The sequence below is a fragment of the Ovis aries genome, chromosome X (assembly GCF_016772045.2).
Source record: "Ovis aries strain OAR_USU_Benz2616 breed Rambouillet chromosome X, ARS-UI_Ramb_v3.0, whole genome shotgun sequence".
Lineage (NCBI taxonomy): Eukaryota > Metazoa > Chordata > Mammalia > Artiodactyla > Bovidae > Ovis > Ovis aries.
The window spans coordinates 92,914,425-92,920,644 of record NC_056080.1 but is presented as its reverse complement, the minus strand read 5'-3'; the positions used below and the strand labels follow the sequence as shown (position 1 = coordinate 92,920,644).

Here is a 6,220-nt window from a genome sequence, read left to right as displayed (position 1 = left end):
ACACGACTGTGCCTCATTTCAGAGAGAAATTTTGGAAGCCGGAACCAATACTCTCTGTTCAATCATAGTGCTTCCAATAATCTTAAAAGTGCCATCCTCGATGCCAAGCATTTGGCAAGCTGCATTATGTGTTAATGATTCACTGATCCTTGTGGAGACAGAGTGTACAAAGGGGAGCAGTGAACATGCATACATAATTAGCTTTTCTAATACTCATTCTTCATATTCCCCAAAGCACCAATAGAAAAGATTCATTTAATTTTTATAAAATAATCTGTGATTCCAACTGAGATGTGATTCTTTATCATTAAGAAATGCCACATGGCTACATCACATTCTCCAAATACCCATTCAAACTATTAGAATGATACAATTCAGTCTTTGCCTTTGCAAATATGAAATGCATTTTGTAATCAACAAGAGTGGATGCATCCTTGCATATGATCCAGCTTTCATCACTTTGGTTCCCTTTCTTTTGGAGACAATGATTACAGAGAATAAAGTAACTCTGAAAGTCATGTAAGTAGTCTATTTTTCTAGATAGAAAGATATTCTATACCTAGCCTTTGATTTTACCTGAATATTTATATAGTTCATACTTTGTAAAACACAAATGTAATCTTAGAACACATAAAAAATGTTTAAAAGTCTTAAAAATTATATAATAATTCTAAGAAAACATGACCTTGGGGGAGGTAACCTTGGTTTACAACATTATATGTTTCAGGCACACAAGATTGTATTTTGATTTCTGTATACACTAGTGTGCCTAATATCCAAAATGTATAAACATGACTTTTTAAAACTGAGTATGATATAAAATGTGCTCACTTTGGCACCATATATGCTAAAATCAGAATGATACAGAGAAGATTAGCCTGGCCCCTGCACAAAGATAACATGGAAATTCATGAAGTGTCCCATATTTTGGGTGGTCTTCCCAGGTGGCACAGTGTTAAAGAATCTGCCTGCCAATGCAAGAGATGCAGGCTCAATCCCTGGGTTGGGAAGATACCCTGGAGAAGTTAACGGAAACCCACTCCAGTATTCTTGACTGGGAAATCCCATGGACAGAGGAGTCTGGCAGTCTATAGTGCATAGGATCTCAAAGAGTTGGACATGACTGAATGGCTTAGCACTTTGTCGACGAGTGTCCATACAGTCAAAGCTAACGTTTTTCCAGTAATCATGTATGGATGTGAGAGTTGGACCATAAAGAAGGCTGGGAACCGAAGAATTGATGCTTTTGAATTGTGAGGCTGGAGAAGACTCTTGAGAGTCCCTTGGACTGCAAGGAGATCAAACCAGTCAATCCTAAGGAAAATCAACCCTGAATATTCATTGGAAGGACAGATGCTGAGGCTGGAGTTCCAATATTTTGGCCACCTAATGTGAAGAATTGACTCATTGAAAAAGACCCTGATCCTGGGGAATATTGAAGGCAGGAGGAGAAGGGGAAAACAGAGGATAAGATAGTTGAAGGGCATCATCAATTCAATGGAAATGAGTTTGAGCAAGCTCTAGGAGTTGGTAATGGACAGGGAAGCCTGGCACACTGCTTTCCATGGAGTCACAAAGACTCTGACATGAGTGAAGAACAACATTCTTAATACATATCATGGTATACTGCTGCTTCTGCTGCTACTAAGTCACTTCAGTAGTGTCTGACTCTGTGTGTCCCCATGGATGGCAGCCTACCAGACTCCTCCCTCCATGGGATTTTCCAGGCAAGAGTACTGGAGTGGGTTGCCATTGCCTTCTCCACATGATATACTACTTCCAAATAATTTATTACCTAATAGAAAAAGAGGAGCCAGTGGCCTGAACTATGTGACTCAATAATTTTGCCTACCTATAAAAGACTTTTTGGCATTTTCTAAATCTGTATCTTTAGATTTTGAGAAATGTTTCAAAAAATTGTATTTTTTTGTTTTGCTTTTATTGAAGTAGAGTTGACTTACAAAATTGCATAAGTTTCAGGTATACAACATAATGATTCAATATTTCTATACATTACAGAGCTATCACCTGAATGTGTATAGTTACCATCTGTCATCATATAAGGTTTTTATAATATTGATCATATTCCCTATACTGTATATTATATCCCTGTGACTTACATATTTTATAACTGAAAGTTTGTACCTCTTAATTATCTTCACCTATTTCACTCATGCCCAGGGCTGGAATGCCCAAGGTGGGGCTTGAACCCCTCACTCCTTAGGGGAGAACCTAAAAGTCTGTGATAGCCCTCCCACTTGTGGGTCACCACACTAGGGTGTACCTGCTGCCCCTCCTACCTGCCATGATGTAGTTTTGTTTCTTTTCTTTTCACAATTGTCAAAGAGCTTTTCTGCTAGTATTCAGAGACTCAGAGTCTAGCTTTAATTTTGGTGTGCCTGTGCTGGGGGGAGCTCAGGATCTTCCTACTCCCCCATCTTGATTCCACATCCCAGATTTTGAGAAAACTTATGCAAAGCCATTTGTGGGACATGTGATTCTGTATAAATTCATCTTTGTATTTCAGCATTGTAATCAATGCCATTTTCATTTTAATAAATTTCTCTTGGTGCTCTTTCCATATTTTCCATGGTGCTAAAATTTTACCATCAAGGCATCCACATTTTCAATGGGGTCTTTTGATGAATAATTCAATAATTATGCAAATAAATAATATACTTGTATTATAGTAATGTGGTTTTCAAATTTAGGCCAAGTCCATATTCCAGACTTATTGAGTTGTGAAGGAAATCTTTTTTTTATTATTATTATTATTGGTTCATCATGTTTAACTAGACAGTGAAAGACAGTAGAGTTGTTGAAAATGGTTATTTCCTTCATTGGACCTAAAAGTACCCTATAGTAAAATATTAATGCATTGCAAATTTGTATATATAAGTAAAAAAATACCTGTAATACTTGAAGGTCTGACAGAAAACAATTTAAAATTAATTGTCAGTCCCCTCGAAGTGACACAGATGGCATGATCACCCTCCCACCTTTATTTTTTGAGAGATCATATTTTGCAGCAGATGCCACTTTGCAAAATCACATCATGGTACCATATTGCTTGGTTTTGTAAAAATATATACTGGTTTGTAGTTAAGGTTAGGGTCAGTTGCTGCTGCTGATGCTGCTAAGTCACTTCAATAGTGTCTGACCCTGTGTGACCCCATGGACGGCAGCCCACCAGGCTCCCCTGTCCCTGCTATTCTCCAGGCAAGAACACTGGAGTGGGTGTTAGGGTCAGTAATAGAGACCAAATGTAGAAATAAAAAGGTGAGAAACTTTTTTTTTTTTTATAATCACCTCTGCAGAGTCAGTCTTTATATCTTTCAGAACCATGTACTCTATGGAACAAACACTGTATAAATTCATCACTTTAAATTCTTTCTCTACATGTTATTCCTTTCCAGATTATTATTTTTATTTCTGCTTACTTTGGGACTATGCCTATATATCCCAAAGTGTTAAATGATTTTAAAAGCCAAGATATAGTTGTTTTTTTTTTTTTTTCCAAAGGTAAACTTGAAATAATACCCATATATTCAGGCTCAGGTTCAAGTACCCATTTTTATTCTATGCTCACCAAGAATGATCCTACCTTTAGCCATAGCCATGCTCATTAATGTATGATTGAACTTACACATGTCTTTATTCAGACATGCATATGCACCTTCATACAAAGAATAAAAGTCCTGTCTCTTTATTGATTATCATGCCTTAAAGCATAATGAGAGTCGTGTGCAACAAATAACCATGGCCATATTCAATTCCAAAATCCATATATATCCCCCTAGACTCACTCATTCATATCTTTATATCCTATAGTCTAATTTATGGTCAAAATGTAGGACCACAAAGAAATGTATTCCCTTTTCTGATATAATGCTAGCACATACTGTGGTAGGTGAAGCTTGCAGACAATGACTGATTGAGTTAGACCTCCTTGTGTAATTCCTTCACCTTGAATGCAGTTACAATTTGTGACTCGCTTCTAATCAATAGAATATGTCAAAGAGATGGCATAGATTCCTGTTATTGCATTATGGTATATATGAATCTGTTTTAACAGACTAAATAAGAGATTTCCCTGCTGGTTTTGAAGAAGTATGCTGTGTGTTTTATGAAGTTCACAGGACTAGGACCTGAATGCAGTTTCTGAGTTGACAGTGACCCCCAACCAATAGCCAGTAGGAAAGTGGATACTCATTTCTAAATTTCAAAAAAATGAATTTTGCCACAACCACATGAGATTTGAGGAGGACCTGGAGCTCCAGAAACAAATGTAGCCTCATTGACACCTAGAAGGTTACTGGTATAAATGAGTTGGAGATGTTTACTGTGCTTGTCTAGGTGGTTGTGTCCAGACACATGTTGGACATTGCCAACATATATCTAGTATATGGTACTAGGTTTGAACATGGGCACATCTAAGCTTTTATGTGGGTTAAGGCATGGATAAAGTAAAAAGCAGAGATATTACTTTGCCAAAAATGGTCCCTCTAGTCAAGGCTATGGTTTTTCCAGTGGTCATGTATGGATGTGAGAGTTGGACTATGAAGAAAGATGAGCACCGAAGAATTGATGGTTTTTGAACTGTGGTGTTGGAGAAGACTCTTGAGAGTCCCTTGGACTGCAAGGAGATCCAACCAGTCCAACCTAAAGGAGATCAGTCCTGGATGTTCATTGGAAGGACTGATGCTGACGCTGAAACTCCAATACTTTGGCCACCTCATGCGAAGAGTTGATGCATTGGAAAAGACCCTGATTCTGGGAAGGATTCGGGGCAGGAGGAGAAGGGGATGACAGAGGATGAGATGGCTGGATGGCATCACCAACTCAATGAACATGAGTTTGGGTGAACTCCGGGAGTTGGTGATGGACAAGGAGGCCTGGCATGCTGCAATTCATGGGGTCGCAAAGAGTCGGACACGGCTGAGCGACTGAACTGAACTGAAACTAAAGTTGTGTGCCTTTTTCTTACAGTTTTATTGAGATATAATTGACATATAACTGTATAAATGTAAAGTGTATACCATATTGATTTGATATATGTATATATAATGAAATGATTATCACAATAAATTAAGTTAATATCTAATATATATGTCTTGATATATGTCTTTTAGAATGTTTTATATTATACTCAAATTTCATGTTTTTTAAAACCACTGACTAGACAATATTCGGAGAAGGCAATGGCACCCCACTCCAGTACTCTTGCCTGGAAAATCCCATGGGCGGAGGAGCCTGGCAGGCTGCAGTCCATGGGGTCCTGAAGAGTCAGACACGATTGAGCGACTTCACTTTCTCTTTTCACCTTCATGCACTGGAGAAGGAAATGGCAACCCACTCCAGTGTTCTTGCCTGGAGAATCCCAGGGACGGGGAGCCTGGTGGGCTGCCGTCTATGGGGTCACACAGAGTCGGACACGACTGAAGCGACTTAGCAGCAGCAGACAATATTATTGCATTATTACTATTTTTATACTGCAACTAGTAGCTTTTGTTTATTGAATACCTTTTAAGATCTAGGAACTCTGACACCTTACGTAGTCATCATCTTTTATTTTTGAAACCAACTTGATGAGTTATTATTATGATCTTGATTATATGATGAGCAGTCTGAGAGATTGCAAGATTAAGTAGTTTTTCATAGATGACATGGGGGTGATCATGGTGGTAGGGGTGGAGTTTAAAATCTTTGACTCTGGGTGGTGGAGTCAAGCTTCCTATTACTCTTCCATACTGTTTATCCCTTATCTGCCAAACTTCCTCTCCTCCTCAAACCCACCTCTGTCCTTCAAATGAATTTTCCGTCTTCATTATGTTGCTATCCTCAGGGTCAAGCTCAGTATCTGGCACATACTAGATATTTTATACATATTTTAGTGTAAAGTAATTGTTTCATTTTTATTTATAAATTAGGAAATATTTCAGATTGTATCTTTTCTTTTTATTTTGAGATAATTTCAAGCAGAGAGTTAATGGAACAGTATAAAAAATCCAGAGTCCCTATTCATGTTTCACCAGCCCTACCAGTAATGCCCTTTGTAGTGAAACAATCCAATCAAAGGCCATGCATTGCACCTAATTGTCATATCTCTTTAGTCTCTTTCAATCCAGAACAGTTCTCAAGTTCTTCCTTGACCTTAAGACCATAAGACTTGTAGATTATCTGCCAACTATTTTTTAAACTCTCTCTCGATTAACATTTG

At 38.0% G+C, this 6,220-nt stretch overlaps 1 non-coding gene across 1 annotated transcript; it reads left to right on the top strand.

The window, feature by feature from the left end:
- Positions 1-823: 823 nt before the first annotated feature.
- On the top strand, positions 824-930 carry LOC114111882 (U6 spliceosomal RNA). The gene has a single exon (XR_003587612.2). It is a non-coding gene; the product is annotated as a U6 spliceosomal RNA (small nuclear RNA).
- Positions 931-6,220: the final 5,290 nt, after the last annotated feature.